We start from the raw sequence: 20,058 nt of genomic DNA, 5'->3' as shown, positions 1-20,058 counted from the left end.
AAGTCAAATATTTAGAATTATAAATAAATCCAGATTTGGAGATAAAAATAAGAGCAGATAACAGTAGCCAATCTTGGGAAGCTGTGAGACAGAAACCTCTAAATTTCATATTGATCGAAAAACTTCAATTTACCCAAAGACAAAAAGGAAACCAGAGTTAATGAGAGACGTTAACACTTCATGTTGATTTCAGTAAACTGCTGACTCAGAGCTCATTGCTCTAATCAACGCTTCCAGTTCTAGGAATGAGAAACAATGTGGGGCTACACAGGTTTTCAGGAAGAGTGAGTGTGTGTGTGTGTGTGTGTGTGTGTGTGTGTGTGTCTGTTTGTTTGAGGTGGAGAAGGAGGGAGAACATATGTGAATGCTCGTATTTAATATTTCCCAACGTTTTGTGTAATGTCCTCCTCAAAAACTGAAACTAGTTCTGATTTTGCCCTCTTTGAATTTTAGGGTGAATAAGCTTTATTAAAGTCAATTTAGTGCTGTGGGAAGATAAGATTCCCAATCCCAATCAATGAGGAATAGAGAGGGTCATAAGGTAAATGCATGCGGCACAGACCAGTACTGGAAAATCCTTCATCAGTCAGAGGCCTGGCAGGAAACAGATGCCACACTCAAATCTCGTCACTGAGCCAAGCTTAACGAGGGGACTGTTTACAGAGATGTGGGCAGAGCAATGGGAAACCAACAAGGATGTTGAAACATCCATGGGCAGCAACCACGGGAGAGCCATGATTTCCCCTAGGACTGAGGGGACAGTCAAGAGAGGACACCAGAACCCAGAGAAAGCTGTGATTGCAGCTGTAGGATAGGCCTGGGAGACGGTGGCCTTTAGCACAGGAATGCAGCCACTGACAACACGTGGCCTGAGAGTAGCACACATACCCCAACTATCCTGTCCTCTTGCCCAGCTTCCTCTGGTGCCTCCATGGGCCAAATCCCATGGGAAGCCATAGGGCAAAGGAGCCCAGTTGGTGCCGTTCATAGAGGTCAGTCTTCTGGGGCTCAAAACATGGTGGGGAGGCATGGAAGTGTATCTGGAGGGGCAAACACAGAATGCCCAATGCATTGTTATTGTGTTGTTTATCTGAAACTAATATCTTAAACTTAGTTCATAACATAGTATGTTTTGTTTGTTTGTTTTTCCTGAGGAAGATTCACCCTGAGCAAACATCTGTTGCTAATCTTCCTCTATTTTGTGCGTGGGTCACTGCCACAGCTTGGCTTGATGAGTGGCATAGGTCTGCACCCAAGAACCGAACCCAGGCCGCTGAAGCGGAGTGCACTGAACTTAACCACTAGGCTATGAGGCTGGCCCCCATATTGTGTTTCAAAATGCATTTTACCAAAAGTCTACATTATTATCATTGAACTTCAATTTGTATCTACGATGGTTAATGTTATGTGTTGACTCCATCAAGGGATGCTTAGATATCTGATTAAACATTATTTCTGGGTATGTCTGTGAAGGTGTTTCTGGAAAATATCAGCCTTTGAATGGGTAAATCGAGTAAAGCATTTTGCCCTCCCCAAGGTGGGTGGGCATCAGCCAATCCTTCAAGGGCCCGAATAGAACAAAAAGGCAGAGGAAGGTTGTGTTTCTTTCTGCCTAACTGTTTGTGCTTAGAAATTGATGTTCCGCTCTTGGTGCTCCTGGTTCCCAGGTCTCCAGATTCAGACTGGAGTCTAGGCTGGCATCTCTGGCTCTCAGGCCTTCGAACTACGCCCCTAGCTTTCCTGAGTCTCAGCTTCCAGACCACAGATTGTGGGACTTCTCAGCCTCCATAATCTTGCGAGCCAATGATTTCTAATAAATCTGTCTCTCTCTCTTTCTACATACATACACATATATGGATATATATACATGTATACATATCTCCTATTGATTCTTTTTCTGACTAATACAGTATTTATGCTTACTTAGGAGAAATAAAATCATTAAATGTAAAAGAAAATAAATAAGAGAATTGAGTTACTCGGAGAATCATAACGTAGTTGCCCATCACACATCATAAAGGGCAAAGTATTCTAAATGGTTTGAGAATAAGAACTCTACAAAGAAAATGACTAGTTATCTGTGCTTGCACAAAATATTTCATGGATATTTTACTACCATGCTCATATATTTTTTAATTTCACCATTACCGCGTTCTTCATCTGGAGTTCTTAGTTGCTCACCATTCCCTGTTGGCAGCCAAACTCTTGTCAGGGAAATATACGAGCCAGTTTGTATCCTCCATCATGAGTTTCCAAGGAAGCCTTACAGTAAGAGAACGTGAACTGATCATCACCAACGGCCGTAAATGAAGCATTGTTCTAAGGAGTGGTTAACTGTCTTTGGGAAGGAAGGAAAGCATATACTCAGAGTAAGTGCTTAACAAATGCCACCTTGAAGAATGAAGCCCCTTTCTCACAGGAAAAGAGATGAGTTCAAGTTTCTTCATTTCGCTCAGCGAGGTGGAGCTAACGAAACAGGAGAATAAATCATCCAGCAAATTATGTTAACAACCATGCTCTTCTGGTTCTCCATAATTCACCCTTCAGATCCAGGGGAGAGCTGACAATGGCCCCTCCAGGTAGTGAGACAAGAGGAGTTCTACAAAGTGACTGTGGGCCAAGGGGAGGTCCCCTGGCTGATAGAAGAGCGTTTCTACTCCACATTCGAGACCAAGGGAAGTGACAGAGGTGCTGTGAAGATGTTATGTTGATGTGTTTTACATCTCCCATCACTTGCCTTTAAGTAAAGGAGACTATCCTCAGTAATGTGGATGGGCCTCATCTAATCAGCTGAGGGTCTTAAGAGCAAAAACTGAGATTTCCCAGAGAAGAAAAATTCTGCCTAAAGATTGCAACATGAATTCCTGACTGAATTTCAGCCTGCAGCTTCCCCCAGAGATTTTGAATTTGCCAGTCCCACAATTGTGTGAGCCAATTCGTGAAAATAAACCTCTTAACATATAGATATATCCTTTCAGTTCGGTTTCTCTGAAGAACTCTGACTTATGCAGTCTCCCACCATGATTGTGAATTAGTCTATTTCTCCTTGTAGATCTGTCCATTGTGATTTCACATAATTTGAGGCTATGTTATTAGGTGCAAACAAATCTAAGATTGTTTCATCTTAAATTTGAAACTTTTATTATTCTGAAATGAACCACTCTTAGCTCTGATTTTATATAAAGTGTGTCTCTTATAAGCAGCACGATCAGCTTTATTTTATTATCTAGTCTGACAATCTTTATATTTCAATAGGAATACTTAGTCTATTTATATTTATTGCAATTTAGATTTAATTCTACCATCTTACTATTTATTTTCTATTTGCCTGGACTGTTCTATGATTTATTCTACCCTTTCTTAAGACTTTTTGGGTCTATTTAATATTTTATAATTACATTTCTCCTACTATTTGATTGTTGATTATATTTAAAAAAAATTTTTGTGCGCTGTCCCAGTGACATAGTGGTTGAGTTGTGTACTCCACTTCAGTGGCCCAGGGTTTGTGGGTTCAGATCCCAGACACGGACCTACAGACTGCTAATCAAGCCATTCTGAGGTAGTGTCCCACATACAAAATAGAGGAATATTGGCTAAGGGACAATCTTCCTCAAGCAAAAGAGGAAGATTGGCAACAGATGTTAGCTCAGGGCCAATCTTCCTCACCAAAAAAAGAAAAAAATAAAATAATAATTTATATTTGCCCTAGAGATTACAGCATGCATTCTCAACTTGTTAAAGTGTTATTCTTGCTGTATATTTTAATTTTCTGTTTTAAATTTCATGACATTGATGTTATCACTTATACAATTAATATTTATCTAGACTTATCCATATGTATTTTCTTATCATTGCTCTTCATTATTTTCTTAATTTCCACATTTTATTTTACTGTATGTCATTTGCTGTGATAAATGCATTAGATATGTTGCCTGTAAATCTAAAGACAACCTTGCAATGTAGTTTCCATTTTATAGATGAGGAAATCAGGCTCAGAGAGAGAGAGAGCCCGATATAGTACAGCTTAATAACCAAGAGCATAAGCTTTGGAAGCCAATAAACTATTCCTCTTACTGGGCTTGCCATTTTGAGCAAGCTGTTTACCACCATAAGCTTCTCTTTCTTTAGCTATAAAATGGTAATGCTAACAACACCACCTACCTCGCAGTCTGGTTGTGAGACTCTGATGAATGGAGGCACGTTAAATGTAACGCGATGTCTGGCACGTGGTAAGACCCTGCAAATGTTCCCTTTGATGATGAAGATGATTAGCTTTGCTGCACTAGGCATGCTGTCCACTGTGGCTGCCCTCCCACGGTGCTCTTCTAAGGGAAACCCTGCCCTCTGCAGCCTGTTGAAGGAAGTAGCATTAAGCAATCCTTGAGAAAGGTGTGGTCAGAGATCTGAACCAGGGTTGGCCAGTGTATCATCAGGTGGCCTGTGGCCTGCAAAGTGGCCTCACCTCCACACCAAGTCTCTGCTCAAAAGGGATTGCCCTGACTCTGAGACCAACAGCCTCTCTCCCACTAGGATCTGAACAGGGAAAGATGGAGAATGGGTGAGTTGGTAGCTATTGGAGAACGTGACATATAAACGGACGAAGAACAGGGAGAATAGTGACCTAAGACCAAAGTCAACACCTGGGCCTTGGCTGAGTCTGGGGGCATTGGTGGGAGAGCGAATGCACATGAAGAATCCAGCTCCAGAGCACCGTGGACATCGTATTCTGACAGCAGTCCTGACGACTTGGGTGAGGCTGCCACACAAAAGAACCTGCCAGCACATTTGCCCAAGGTCATATAGTTGTTAAGTGCTGGTGATGACATTTGCCCTCAACAGATGGAACCACAAAGATGTGGCTTTCTGCTCTGCCCCTCGGCCTTTCCATAGTCGTCTAAGTTCTTCTGGGACTGGGAGATGCCTAATGTGGGTCTCTGTTGCTTAAACTTTACAAATAGCATGCAATGAAAGCTAAATGGACTGCTAGGATATAAGGGGGTTTTTTGTGTGCGTTATTTTTTAGGAAAAACATTTAAATGGAATGGAAAGCGCGACAGAATGAACTGTCTTTAATTTTTAGACATAAAGCATTCATGTTCTTATTGAAACATGGATTAATGTAGACTGAGTGTAATTTAACTCTTTTGTATATAATAACACAATCTTGGAAACCATGGGAAACGGTTTGTCCAGCTAATCTCTAACTTCTATGAATAAGAAACACGTAAAACCTCATGCAGAGAAAGTAAATGTTGGTTGATAAAGGGACACAATATTCCTGCTCTGCAAATGGGGATGATATTGGCGACATTTGTTGGACCAGCCACTCCCATGCCCATCTGGAACTGGGGCGCCCTGAATTCCAAGGGCAACGTACTGAAGACACAGAAACCTGTCTGCATCAGAGCCTTGGGAAACGCTATCGATGACTTCATGCATCGGTGCTCCATGGAAGTGGAGCTATGGTACCCTAAATCTCATTCCAAGAGGAAATCATCCTGGAGGCCGTTTACATGATAACCCATCCGTAGAATAACACACTTTCTAATCCTGCCCCAATTCAAGCCAGAAACATAGACCCCATAGTTAGCACTGAGGGTGCTTTTTAGGAAAAGCCGAAGGTGGCTGACTTTTGAAATACAAAGGGTTTTATTTTCATGTAGTTATATCAGTTTTCTGTTGCAACTATTTTGTATTGTTTTGTACTCATTAAGCCTTTTTCCATTCTGAGATAAACAAATATTCTGCTGCATACTCTTTCAGGATTTTTAGGGTAGCTGATTTCTAACATTTAAATCTTTAATCCACCTGGTATTTATTTGGGGGTAATGTGTCAGAACGCGTATCTAAGTTTATTTTATCAGATTAATGTATTTATTCCACTCCTGGAGTTTATATTTCATTCCATTCTTCCAATAATCTATTCTGTGCTATCAGCACCTGTTTTGATTCTATTAATATTAAATTATGTTTCTATATCTGGTTGGACAAATATCACAAGGTAATCTTTTTTTATTTTGTTTCTGTTTTAACTTCTCAGCCCTACTCATGAATTTATTCTTCCGGATGAATTTAGTTCTACTTGAGCATGTTTCAAAATGAATCCCACAGGGAATTTAATTTAGGGTGATTTTCATTTAAGACATTTTTTTTTTTCATGTAACTATCAAGTTTTTTGGCTACCTTCACAGTGTTTACAAAATTCTTTATGAGGCTATTTAGGCACTTAATATTTTGTGTTACCATTATAAATGGGAAAATATTTTCATTAAATATTATACTTGGATTTTTTCCTGAATTTTAGAAAAGTCATTAATTCTTATATATTCATTATGTGTCTAGCCACATAATGTGTTGGCTAAAACTTCTAGAGCATCAAATGATAATGGTGGTAGAAATCATCCTTCTCTGGGTCTTGGTTTTGGTGGGAACATGTCAGTATTCCGTTGCAGGTATGGCTTTGGCTGTTAGTTTCATTTAGAGATCCTCTCTTGTGTTGAGAAACAATGCTGACATTCCTGGTTATGCTGCCTGCTTCTCCTCTCCCTCTAATAATAATGACTAAAATAGTAATAGTAGCAGTAGCAGTGGCTGGAATAGATTGAGCGCTGATCAATACTTTACAGGCATTTAATATAATCGTCTCAACACCTACAAGGTATGGTTGTTATTATCCACAGTTAAACACAAAGAAACAGAGGCTTAAAGATGTTAACTAACCAGCCCTTCATCACACAACTGCTAAGTGCTAGAGATTGGCTTTGAACCCTGGTCTGTAATAGTCTAGAGTTATCCAAAGAGCTCATGGTTGTTATTCTTCAAGTGCCCTCTCCCACATGGATTTCCCACCCATCTCTGCTCTGCTCTGTGCCCCAGGAGGATAACCTCTGCTGACTGTACCCCCTGCCTCCCTTGCTGGCTGTCTTCTGATTGGCGTTGGCCAGCTAGGGTCACTGACATGACATTGGAAGGTAAGGAGAGAAGGTAAGGATGTTTCCTCTGCTCTCTCCCTGCCTAGGCATGAAATCTTCAGTAGTAGTTGAGTTCACAATAGTAGCTCTTTTACTGTAGCTTTAGAATTAGGTTCCAGCACTCTCTTGTCTTTTTCCCGTCAGCCCTCCGGGTGGTAATAGCTGCCCTTGGGTTGTCTCCAGATGCCTCACCACTTTGTCTGTTCCTTAGCCTTGGCAAGCCTGTTTTAAGTTGTCCCTCATTAAAGACTCTATTTGAAGAATCTGATGGGGACCCTGACTAATTCAGAGCTTCTACTTTTTTTTTTAATTAAAAAATGTATCTTGTAAATCTCCGAGAAGATAAAGAGAAAATCTAGGTGACCTTGGGTTTAATGATGACTTCCTAGATGTAAAAGCATGATCAGTAAAAGAAAAAATTGACAAGTTGGACTTCATTAAAATTAAAAACTTCTGTTCTGTGAAGACACTAAAAGAATAAAAAGAACAAGCCATAGACTGGGAGAAACTTTTTTCAAAACATATCAGATAAAGAACTGGTATCCAAAATATGCAAAGAATTCTTAAAAGTCAACAATAAGAAAACAAACGATCAATTAAAAATGAGCAAAAGCTCTAACAGATACCTTACCAAATAAGATATGTAGATGGAAAATAAGCATATGAAAAGCTGCTCAATATCATAGAGAATTACAAATTAAAACTAAGAAATAACACCGTACACCTATTGGAATGGCCAAAATCCGAAACACTGACAACGCCAGATGCTGATGAAGATGCGGACCAGCAGAAACTCTTATTCATTGCTGGCGCTAGTAGAGAACGGTAGAGCCACTTTGAAAGTCCGTTAGACAATTTCTTACAAAAATAAACATATTCTTACTATATGATCTAGTATTCACTCTCCTTGGTGTTTACTCAAATAAGTTGAAAATTCACATTCAGACCAAAACCTGCACGTGAATGTTTACAGTAGTTTTAATTATAATCGCCAAAACGTGGAAGCAATCTAGACATCCTTCAATAGGCAAATGTGTAAATAAACTGTGGCACATCCAGATACTAGAATATTAATCAGCAATAAAAAGAAATGAGGTATAAGGCACAAAAAGACATGGAGGAACCTTAAATGCGTGTTGCTAAGTGAAAGAAGACAATCTAAAAAAGCTATCACACTGTGTGATTCCTGCTGGGGGGTGGGGGCAGTAATTTCCCTCTAGGCTTCTGAGCTCTTAGCTGAGACTCCTGTAATAAAAGACAGATGAACAAGAGAAAATAAATAGACGTTTATTAACAGGTCTTCCTCATGTACACATGGGAGAGAGGGAAAAATGAGTAACTTCCTGAGGTGGCTTAGAATTCAGAATTAAATACCACCTTAACAAGGAAAGGGGTGGGGGATGTTGGTCTCTTAGTGGAGAGAAAACGATTTTTAGGAAAGCTGAAAGGGCCTCAGAAGACTAGATGGGAGGTATAACCGTTGATGACAACATTTGTCTGGGTGGGGTGCCAACTTCGAGTCTCCTCTCCCGTGGTGAGAGTCCATCTTCCCTGGTTGATGAAGGAGATTGATGACAACTGAGTTCCTTGGAGAATGTCTTTAGGCAGAGAAGGGGAGTTCGGAGAAAGCCTCTCCCTGAATTTGCTGTTTTTCTAGTGCCTTCAGCTCCAAAGAATCAAGGTGCTAAAGCAGCATATTTTGAGGTGGCATGTCCTGAAGTCCTACAGTCACATTGTGGGGTGGCATATTCTAGTACCCTTCACTGCCATCTGACATTCTGGAAAATTCAAAACTATGGTAAGTGTAAAGGATCGGGGTCTTAGCGGGAGGGAGATGAAGAAGCGAAGACCCAGGGAATTTCAGGGCAGTGAAGCTGTTATTCTCTGTGATGCTGCAATGGTGGATGCATGTCATTAGACATGTGTTAAAACCCACAGAAGGTACAACACAAAGAGTGAACCCTAATGTAGACCATGGACTTTAGTTAATAATAACGTACCAATATGGGCTCATCAAGTGTAAAGATGCACCACAGGAACGCGATATATTAATAGCAGAGGAAACTGTGGTGGGAAGGGAAAATATGGAATCCCCGTTCTTTCCACTCAATTTTTTGTATACCTAAAACTGCTCTAAAAAAATATTCTATTAATTTTTTTGAAATGTATGTCAATTTTTGAATGCATTTTCAGCACGTGTAGAGATAATTGTGTAGCTTTTCCCTCCAGCCGTAGATCTGATAGATTACATTGACAGATGTCCCAGTGTGGAATGTTCTTGCATTCCTGGAATAATTCTATTTAATCATGGTATGTTCTCATTTTTATTTAGCACTGAAATAGATTTGTTAGAATTTCATTTAGAACTTTTGCACCTATATTCATATGTGAGAGTGTCTCATATGCCATTTTTTTTTTTACTGGAGTGGTTTTGGTGCTGTCTTTCTCAAGCATTGGGTATCAAGTTAGTCTAACTTCACAAAAATAAATTGAGATTTAAATATAACTATACATTATGCATATGTGTTATATTACATACAGTATAAAGTATTTTATATGAAACCACCTAAACTTAAACATTTTGCAGTAAATTTTTAGATTTCTGAATAATCTTTTCAGTAGCATGCATAGTAATTGGCCTATTCGGGTTTCCTGCTTCTTTTTAAGTGAAATTATATCGTTTATACTTGGCCAGAAAATTGTCCTTTTCATAAAAATATCAAACTTATTTATAGAATGTGTATTTTTAAAGTTACCCTTATTTTTGTAGTTTCCTCTGAATCTGTAGATGTGTCATTTTTCTTCTCTTCTACGTTTATGTACTTTTATTTGAATCAAATTTGGTTAATTAAAATAGTAAAAATTAAAAGTGAATGCATGTCATTTGTTGGATTTTCCTTATTCAAATAACTCACTTTCAGATTTGTTCTTCTATCAGTTCAACTGTTTTCCCCTCTCCTGATGTAAGGGAGGAAAATCTCTTCTTCCACCCATCTTAGGTTCTCCAGCTGGGGTGCTGTGATTTAGAAGAGCCCGAGACAGATTAACAAGAGAAGAACAAACAGAAGCTTATTGAGATGTGCAGCACACGTGTGTACATGGGAGCAGTCAATAACCCAAAAGGGTGGGTAGGACTTGCTTTGGATAGCAGCAATGGAAAGAGGTTAGGGAGCTACTGGGCGGGGCAGGCAAATTGCAGGAAGGTGACCAGGAAAAGTGTGGCCAGCAAGCCTTGTTTAGTAGGGTTTGTCATGTGGACTTACGTTGGTGCCTTCTCCATCCTTAAACTGTCCCCTCTTCCTGATACAGGAGAGGAAGACATCTCTACATGGAAATTTCCTTTATAAATGTAAATTTATTGTTGTTTTTAGAGTTTCTCCTGCATCTGCTGGTTCTCAGTGGCCTTTAGCTCAAAATAATCCCTCTGTCAAAGAGGTATATCTTGGGGTGGCATATTCTGATACCTCTCACTGATAAATTTTTTTACTGAGATATAATTGATGTATAATACTGTGTTAGTTTTAGATAGACAACAAAGTGATTTCATATATTTATATGTTACAAAATGGTTACCACAATAAGTTTGGTTACCATCCATCACCACACATGGTTACGAATTTTTTTCTTGTGATGAGAATTTTAAGTTCTCTTAGCAACTTTCAAATATACAGGACAGTATTGTTAACTACAGTCACCATGTTGTACATTACATCCTCCCGACATTTTATAACTAGAAGTTTGTACCTTTTGACAAATAGAAATGGCGAGCATAGGATATATGGGAGTATATGAGGAAGCCATTGGGTGTAAACCTAATTCGGCCTGACTTTGTTTTTCCAAAGGGCCTGACATGGCCATTGAGCATGCATTGTACATCTGCTTTAAGTATTTGCTGTGTCCCACAGACAAGAACGAATGGCCTTAAGATAAAGGTGCAACTTCCCCCACTGGCAACTCCTTAAGGATAAGCATCTCTCCCTGGGCTAGGAACTGACTGCTCCACTCACCTGTGACCGCCCAGCTCGAGACACAGACCTGCCACCCTGCTGTGTGCACCGAGACAGCAGACCTACCAACTGCTGTGTCCATCAATCGCTGTGCTGACAGAGCAGTCTTGGGACTGTTGTAAAAGGAACATTTCAATCATATGTGAAACATGCTCTTTGAGGGTATATAACCAGTCTGCACACCCACTTCTTTGGTGCCCGTCCTTCCTTGGAGAAGGAAGGCCCTGGGCTAAGCTAGTCCTCACATTTTGGCTCAGAATAAACTCAACCCAATTTTCATTTATAGATTGGTTATGGATTATTTTCCTTGATACTTTTGACCCCCTTCACCCATTTTACCCACCGGGTCACCCCCTGCCTCTAGCAACCACCAACTTTTCTCTGTATCTATGAGTTCAGTTTGGGGGGTTTTTTTTAGATTCCACGAAAAAGTAAGATCATACAGTATTTGTCTGTCTCTGTCTGACTTACTTGACTGAGCATAATGCCCTCAGGGTCCATCCATGTTGTCGCAAATGTCAGGATTTCCTTCTTTTCTATGGCTGAATAGTATTCCATTGTATATATATGTAAATGTACATATAGCATTTTCTTTATCTATTCATTTGTTGATGGACACTTACGTTGTTTTCATGTCTTGTCCATTGTAAATAATGCTGCAATGAACAGAGAGGTGCAGACATCTTTTTGAGAGAGTGATTTTATTTCATTTGGACAAATACCCAGAGAGGAATTGCTGGATCATATGGTAGTCCTCCAATTTTTTGAGGAATCTCCACACTGTTTTCCATAGCGGTCGCACCAGTTTACATCCGACCAACAGTGCACAAGGGTTCTCCTTTTTCTACCTTCTCACCAACACTTGCTATTTCTTGTCTTTTTGATAATAGCTGTTCTAACGGGTGAGGTGATATCTCACTGTGGTTTTGATTTGCATTTCCCCGATGATTAGTGATGTTGAGCATCTTTTCATGAACCTGCTGGCCATTCATATGTCTTCCCTCACTGATAATTTAATTTCAGCTTTTCTGTTTATTATATCCATTCTCCTGGGAACTCTAAAATTGTTTTGATATTATTTTCTTAATTTCTTATGATGAATAAGTAGTTTTAAAATATTTTGATACTTATTCTTTAATAATGACATATAAGGATATGAAGTTGCTTCTGAAAAGAAGTTTGATTACATCTGCTAAGTTTATCAGTTTTACTGTAATATACTGAAGTATGATTTTCTTTTTCTTTTTAATACTGCTTGAGATTTGCTGAACTACTTGGGGTTTCTTGAATCTGTGGATTGACGTATTTTATCCATTTGGTCAAATTTTTGCCCACTGTCTCTTCAGTTCTTGCTTTTGCCCGCTCTCTCTTGCCCCCTCTTTCCTGGTACCCTGTTAGACATGTGCAGCTTTAATAAGATTCAGTCCCACTCTGGTTCTTCCCTGTTTGTCAGGCAGGACCCTTCAGGGATGTGAAAGCCTGGTGGGTGACCGTCTCTTCAACCACAGAAGACTGGGACAAACTCATGTCTTACCTTTGTAGGTTCGAGCTCGGTTCTTCAGCCCTCACTCCCTGCAGCTTTAAAATGTGGCAAAATTCTTCAGGGGACAATTGGTCATCCCTGTCCCTCTGGAGAAAGGTAATCCCCCAAGAACCTTCAGATTAAGGCAGACTTTACTCTGTTGTTTACAAACCTTGGCCTGGCGCCTCTATCATCCATGTGCAGCCGCAGAACACAGGAAGAGCCTTGTGGAAAATGCCCGCTGTGCTTGGGGCTTCTCAAGTTGTAACATCTCTCCTGGCAGCACCAGCTCTGAGTGACTACCAAAATCTGCTCCAGTTCTCTGTCCGCCTGTGTGGGCCAACGCTGATCGTCAGTCCCTACAGAGAAGTGGCAAACGCCCCGCCTTAGGAGCACCCTGCGCCCTGAAATTCCAGTTCCCCAAATTATTGTTGTTTCCACAACTCTGTGATGTCTTTAAAAATATGATTTTTGTGATTTATCTGGCTTTTTTCTAGTCATTGTGTTGGGAGCACTGACCTATTGCAACATCTGCATCTTATCTGGAAGCTGAAGTCACAGCACAAGCAGTTCTTTTTTTTTTTAACAGCTCTATTTAGATATAATTCACATGTCACACAATTCACTCATTTAAAGTGTATGATTCAATGGCTTTTAATATAATCACAGAGTTGTGCAGCTATCACGTCAATTTTAGAGTATTTTCATCATACCACAAAGAAACCCAAACTCTTTAGCTGTCATCCCTCAATTTCTCATTCCTTCCAGTCCTAGGTGATCACTATTTTATGTAGTTTTCCATAAATTTCCCCTATTTTGGACATTTAATATAAATGAAATCATTCAATATGGGATTCTTTGTGACTGGTTTCTTTCACTTAGCATGATGTTTTCAAGGTTTGTCCCTGTTGTAGCAGGTGTCAGTACTCCACTCCTTTTTATGCCTGAGTAATATTCCACTACATGGATAGACCACGTTGTATTTATCCATTCATCAGTTAATGGACATTTGTTTCCACATTTGGGCTATTATGAAAAATGCTGCTATGAATATTTACATACAAGTTTTTGTGTGGATGTGTGTTTTCATTTCTCTCGGGTATATACCTAGGTGTAGAATTGCCGTGTCTTATGAAAACTCTGTGTTGAATCATTCAAGAAACTGCCAGGCTGTTTCCAAGGTGGCTGCATCGTTTTACACTTTTACCAGTAGCATGTGGGGGTTCCAATTTCTCCACATTCTTGCCAACAGTTGTTTTCGTTGTCTTTTTGATTGTAGACATTATTGTGGGTATGAAGTGGTATCTCTCTGCGGATTTGATTTGCATTTCCCTGATGACTAACGATGTCAAGAATCTTTTGCTGTGCTTCTCGGCCGTTTGTGTATCTTCTTTAGAGAAGCATCTATTCGGATCCTTTGCCAATTTTTAAAATTGGGTTGTTTATCTTTTTACTATTGAGTTGTAATAGTTCTTTATATATTTTAGATATAAGTCCCTTATAGGATATATGATTTGAAAATTTCTCTCCCATTCTGCAAGATATTTTTTTTTTTGCTTTCTTGATGGCATGCTCTGAGGCACTAACGGTTTTAATTTTGACAGTGTCAGTTTATCTAGTTTTTCTTTTGTTGCTTGTGCTTTTGGAGTCACATCTAGGAAACCATTGCCAAACCCAAAGCCATGAAGGTTTACACTTGCATTTTCTTCTAGAAGTTTTATAGTTTCAGCTCCTCCATTTAGGTCTGGATCCATTTTGACTAATTTTTGTGTGAGATAGGGCTCCAGTTTCATTCTTTTGCACATGGATATCGGTTTGTCCCAACAACTATACTTTCCCCTCGAATTATCTTGGCACCTAATTTTAACTTCAAGTTTCTCAGGGTTAGTACTTTATAAATAGTTTATAGTCAGTAACTTTTGTTTCCTTTTGAGCTAATATTTGAAAGGCTTACTTTTTATTCTCAAATGGTTAGATTTTCTTGAATGTTTTACCAGCATTAATTTTTGTTTTTATCATATTGCGATGATAAACTGTGTCATGTACAAATAAAATATTTTTAAAATCTTATAAGGATAAGATATGTGTTTGGGTCAATGTTTCTCAGAAACCAGGAAAGGTGTATTGAATCTTTGTAAGGTAAAATGTTTAATATCTATTAATTAAATCTTATTAATTACATTATTAACATGAATATTGAGAATAATGTATTTAAGTTTCGCTTCTTTCTTGTATTTCCAAATGCTTTTATTTATTTATTTTTTTTCTTTCTTTCTTTTTTTTTCTGCTTTATCTCCCCAAACCCGCCCTGTACACAGTTGTATATCTTAGTTGCAGGTCCTTCTAGTTGTGGGATTTATTTTAAACATACATTTTTCAATGCATTAAATTTTATGAGAATTTTCTCTTCAGAGTGGTTTTTTATTTCTCCTGTATAAAATGACCACCTTTGCATTGTTCTATGCTTTCTTACTTTGGATTCTACATTATTGTGGTTTCTTTTGGTTCATATTTGTTTGATATATCTTTTCACATGTTTTAATTCTCCATTCTCCTGGTTATTTTACTTATTCTATTGTTAAATTAATTAAACGAGGAGGCCATTGGACAGAGGTGACTCTAATGTCATGGCAGCCTATGTAAGCAAACCAAAACCTAAGTCTGTAAATGCCTCAAGGATGCAAAATCAAAACGCTAAGGACACCCAGTCATGAACAGCCACCTCGGCTTTAAGTTGTAGCCAATTAAATAATATCCTTACTTTTCTTCTGTGCTTTCTCTATATAAGTCTTTCCCCATCTCCCGTCACTGGAGCACTCCCAACCACTTCCAGTTTGGCACTGCCTGACTGGAATAGGTCTTTGTGGAAATGAACTCTTAGTTTTTTTTGGGGGGGGGGTTGCTTTTTGGTGAGGAATATTGGCCCTGAGCTAACATCTGTTGCCAATCCTCCTCTTTATTTATTTTTTCTCCCCAAAGCCCCAGTGCATAGTTGTATATCCCAGTTGTAAGTCATCCTAGTTCTTCTATGTGGGACGCCGTCACAGCATGGCTTGATGAGTGATGTGCATGTCCTCGCCCAGGATCCGAACGAGCAAACCGCAGGCCACCGAAACAGAGCACACAAACTTAACCACTCGGCCATGGGGTGGCCCCAAAATTTTTAATATGACTCAGTTTATCTTTTAACAATATTAATCTTTTTCTTTTAATAAGGGAAGTAAAAATATTTTATCAAATTTCATCTATTTAAATTTATTTATTTATTTGGAGGAAGATTAGCCCTGAGCTAACATCTGCCACCAATCCTCCTCTTTTTGCTGAGGAAGACTGGCACTGAGCTAACATCTGTGCCCATCTTCCTCTACTTTATATGTGGGACACCTGCCACAGCATGGCTTGGTAAGCAGTTCGTAAGTCCACACCCGGGATCTGAACCGGTGAATCCCAGGCCACCGAAGCAGAGTGTGGGAACTTAACCACTATGCCACCAGGCCAGCCCCTCTTTAAATTCATTTTTATAGCTGATATGTACTGTCATACTTTGTTGTCAGTGATAATAATAATAAACAATGTTTGAGCTTTGTGAACTAGGCACTGTAAGTACTTTTCGAACAGTATTCTATTAATCCTCACAACTAGCCTATGAGTTAGATTTGCAATAATCCACATTATAGATGAGGAAATAAACTTTAGGGAGTTGGCATTTTATATTTTTGTTTTCCTGTTTACCTGCTTTTTTCCTCTTGTTTTTGCTTTTTTTTGTAAATTGACTATTTTTCATGTTTTTTACATCTAATAACTAGAAACTTGAATATATATATTTTTAATTATCTAATAAGTTCCTTTAAATCTTAAAACATGCACTTGAACTGATATTTGTCTAATAACTATTGCCAAGGAAAGATAGTTTCTACTGATGCTTCTTTACATAAAATTAGAAAATTAGTTAGATTTTTATTTCCTTGCTTTTCTCCTCCATCTAATTTTTAACTTTGCAATGATCTGTGATTTTAAAAGTGTGTGTGTGTGAGAGATAGAGAGAGAGAGAAAGAGAAAGGCTATTTTCATTTTCAGGAACGTTTTTTAAACATAAACACTATGTTTCAACAATATTTCAAATAATTATTACAATATGTTAAAAAGTATCTGAATGTTCTTTAATTTATCTGCCACAATTTCCACGTTCTCAAGTTTTTTTGCTTTGCTTTGATGCAATACATATTCTTTTTTTTTTTTTTTTTCAGGAATGGCACAGAAATGAACTACTTTCTAAAGCCTTGACTATTTACTTTGCCTTACAGATGAAGGCAAACCTGTTTAGTCTAGATTCCTGGGTTATAACCTTTCCCCTTTAAATCTCTGTAAATGTTACTCTTGTTTATGTCTGACGTTCATTACCACGGAAGAGTCTGAGACAAGGATTATTTTTCTTACTGTGTAAGTAAATTGACTTTTCTGCCTGAATACCTAGAGGGTGGGCTTTTTGCCTTGAAATGTATGCATTGCACAAGGTTGTGTCTAGATATTGATCTCTTTTTTTATTCACCTGAAAATAGGTAAAGCATTTTGAATCACAGATTTAAATTATTCAGGTGAAATGAAATTCTTTCGTTTTTAACTTTAATAATTGCTTATTTTCTCTTTGCAGCATTAAAACACACACATACACACCCAAAGTTGAATTTATCAATCTTTTCTTCCATCTGGATTTCGAGATTTTTCTTCCTTCCAAGATAATGTTTTATTTGAGTATTTATATGGTTTCAGTGTTATATTTAGAACACTGATCATTTCCTTCTTATGTGAAGAACAGATCTAATTTTATCTTCTTACAAAGGAATCTAGCTATTCCGACATGATTTACAAGAAAATTCGTAATTCCCCAAATGATTTGAGATCTATCCTTCATTGCATACAAACTTGCCATGCACTTGATCTCGTTCCGGACTTTGTATTCTGTTCCACTGGTCTGTCTGTTCACGGAACATTCCCACACTGCTTCAGTTGCAGAAGCTTCAACGGGAGTTGTAATGCCTCATAAGATTAAGACTCCCTCTACCCCATTCATCTTCCTTTTCAGAATTTCCTTAGCTGTTATTCCATCCTTATTTTCCATATGAATTTTAGAATCAAACATCTAGCCCAAGAAAAAAACCACACATTAGTACTTTTACTATGATTGTATTCTGTTTGTTCCTTGATTTAGGAAGATGGACAGGTTTCTAAGGTTGAGTTGTTCTATCCCTGAGCAGGGAGCATCTTCCCTATTGTTCACATCTATTATCTGTCTTTCAGGAGTGTTTTATAATCTTCTTCATTTGTTTTTTACGCATTTCTTATAACATTTCATTCTAAATATTTTTCTTTTCTTTTCTTTTCTTTTTTTGGCCCTTGTAAGTGGGGTCTCCTTTTTCATTGTCTTCTTTTAATTGGTAGGGGTGGTCAGTGTGCCTCCTGTTGTGTAGTAGTCTTTCTTCCTGTGACATCTGCCTTTGGCTATCTTTCTCCTTCATCCCCAGGCCTCCCCATTGCCTCCTCTTTCCCAGAAGACCTGCACCTCTGGTCCTACGAAATTTCAAGCCTCTTCGTTCAATCCCATGATGGCTGGTGCTCCGATCCCCGAGGTCTCAGCCCTGTTCTGGTATCTCCCTGCTCAGGCCCTCTTCTCCTGGGGGTGCTTTCTTGTTCCATCACTGTGGTGGGGTTCAGGCCACACTACCCCAAAATATGGCACCTTGGCACGTTGACTACTTTGAGCTGACAGAGTTTGAGAAAATGGTAGAAGAAGGAAGCTCACTGATTTCCTCCTCCCCTGGCCTTCTCGTCTGAAACAGGTCGTAAAATTCTCTTGGGAGAGGTACCCTCTGCATATCTGGAGGATGCCCGGAGGAAAGGAGCATCAGGATCTCCGAAGACAAAGGGACACCAAGAAGAATCCTAACAAACAGGTCTTGCCAAGTGTCCCCCAGTTTCCCACACTGACTTCAAGCTCCTCAACCTGTCATGTTCCACCACAACTAGCCTCTCTTCACCAGCCCTGGCACAAAAGTACGCAGCTCTTTTTCTTTGGGTCTTCATTTCCTTGTGAAGGCTCTCCCGACACTTAAATCTTCTATTAAATAAATTTGTATGCTTTGCTTTTGTTATTCTGTCTTTGTCAGTTTAATTTTCAGACCCACCCTGGGACCCCAAGAGGATGGAGGAAAATGACTTCCTCCCCCACAGGTGCTACACCCTCACTGCAGTCTTGTCTCTCCCAGTCAATCCTCAAACCTGGAACTGGCTCTGCTGTTTTAGACTGTTCTCCCCCATTACACGTACAGTTTATATGATTCTTTGTCTCCTAGTTTCATTGTAGATGAAGGTTATAGTTGATTTTTTCAATCCTCATTGATCTGTATGCTTTTTGAAGGATATGTGGAGACATTCCCAGTTGGGTGGTTGCTATTTGGAGTGGGAGTGAGGGATGTGCTGTCCTCTGCTTTTTAATTTGGAGGAGCATACTATAAACGGTTGCTCTTGTTTATGATGGAGGCAAAGCTAAGTGACTACTATATCAACATTGGACAAAGAGAGACCAAAACTTTAAATAATTTGGTCAGCAGCTAGGTTAGAAATTGGAGATTAATTTTCTGTAACCTATTATTATTATTTAAATTTGAGTTCTCACTACAAGCTCAGCTCTGTGAGAAACCAAAGGGCCTCTTGCCCCCTGTCCACCCTCCCAAGAAACTTCCAAACTCATCGACATTAAGCCTTGCATTACTGTTGCAGATTGACCAAGAGAATGAGTACATAACCTATTCGAGACTCTGAATACATTTGTGAGTTAAATAACTCATTTAGGCAACTGTATTGAAATTAGTGTGGTCCATCAAATGACCATCTGTCCATAACTCTGGCTCTGAAGTTTACCAGGAGACTAAGTAATCGCTGTATGTATATGTGATAACATAAAATACACATAGATCTTTTTTTCCTAACATATTTGAAATCAAGAATTTTTTTTCTAAGTAAAGCACCAAGAACTTTCCTTTTTCTCTGCCTATGAAAGTTTTGAACATGATAAGATGGAAAAATCTCATTTGAAAAACAGCTCAAAGGAAGATCAGTTAGGTTTTGTTATAGTTTTGCTTCCGATGTTTCCAGATGCCTTTTTACTAAAGCGAATGAGTCGATGGAGAAAGACTACTTTTGTTTTGTCCAATCAAAAGTGAGCTCAAGGAAATGAAATAGGGCTATGTCATATACATTTCCAGGAAGATAGAAGATTTTACAGGTAGATGGACCATTTTCTCTCTCAGAAAGTAATTACTAGCTTTAGTCATCTAATCATTATTTTCTTCAAACATGATCTTTCCAGGCGTTCTTTATGACAAGTAAGTTTGAATTTGAATCATCACTAAGACATTATTATTCATATCACATTTCATATTTTAAACAAAGTGACTCACATTTTAGTTTTAAAAATCAACAAACTTGAAGATTCTGGAAGTCTCCCAGAGTAAGGTCCCCCTCCCAGTCCTGACTTTCTTTAATTAGTGATGTCGTTGCA

Source organism: Equus asinus, chromosome 18, assembly GCF_041296235.1.
Source record: "Equus asinus isolate D_3611 breed Donkey chromosome 18, EquAss-T2T_v2, whole genome shotgun sequence".
NCBI classification, from domain to species: domain Eukaryota; kingdom Metazoa; phylum Chordata; class Mammalia; order Perissodactyla; family Equidae; genus Equus; species Equus asinus.
This window is presented reverse-complemented; position numbering follows the sequence as displayed.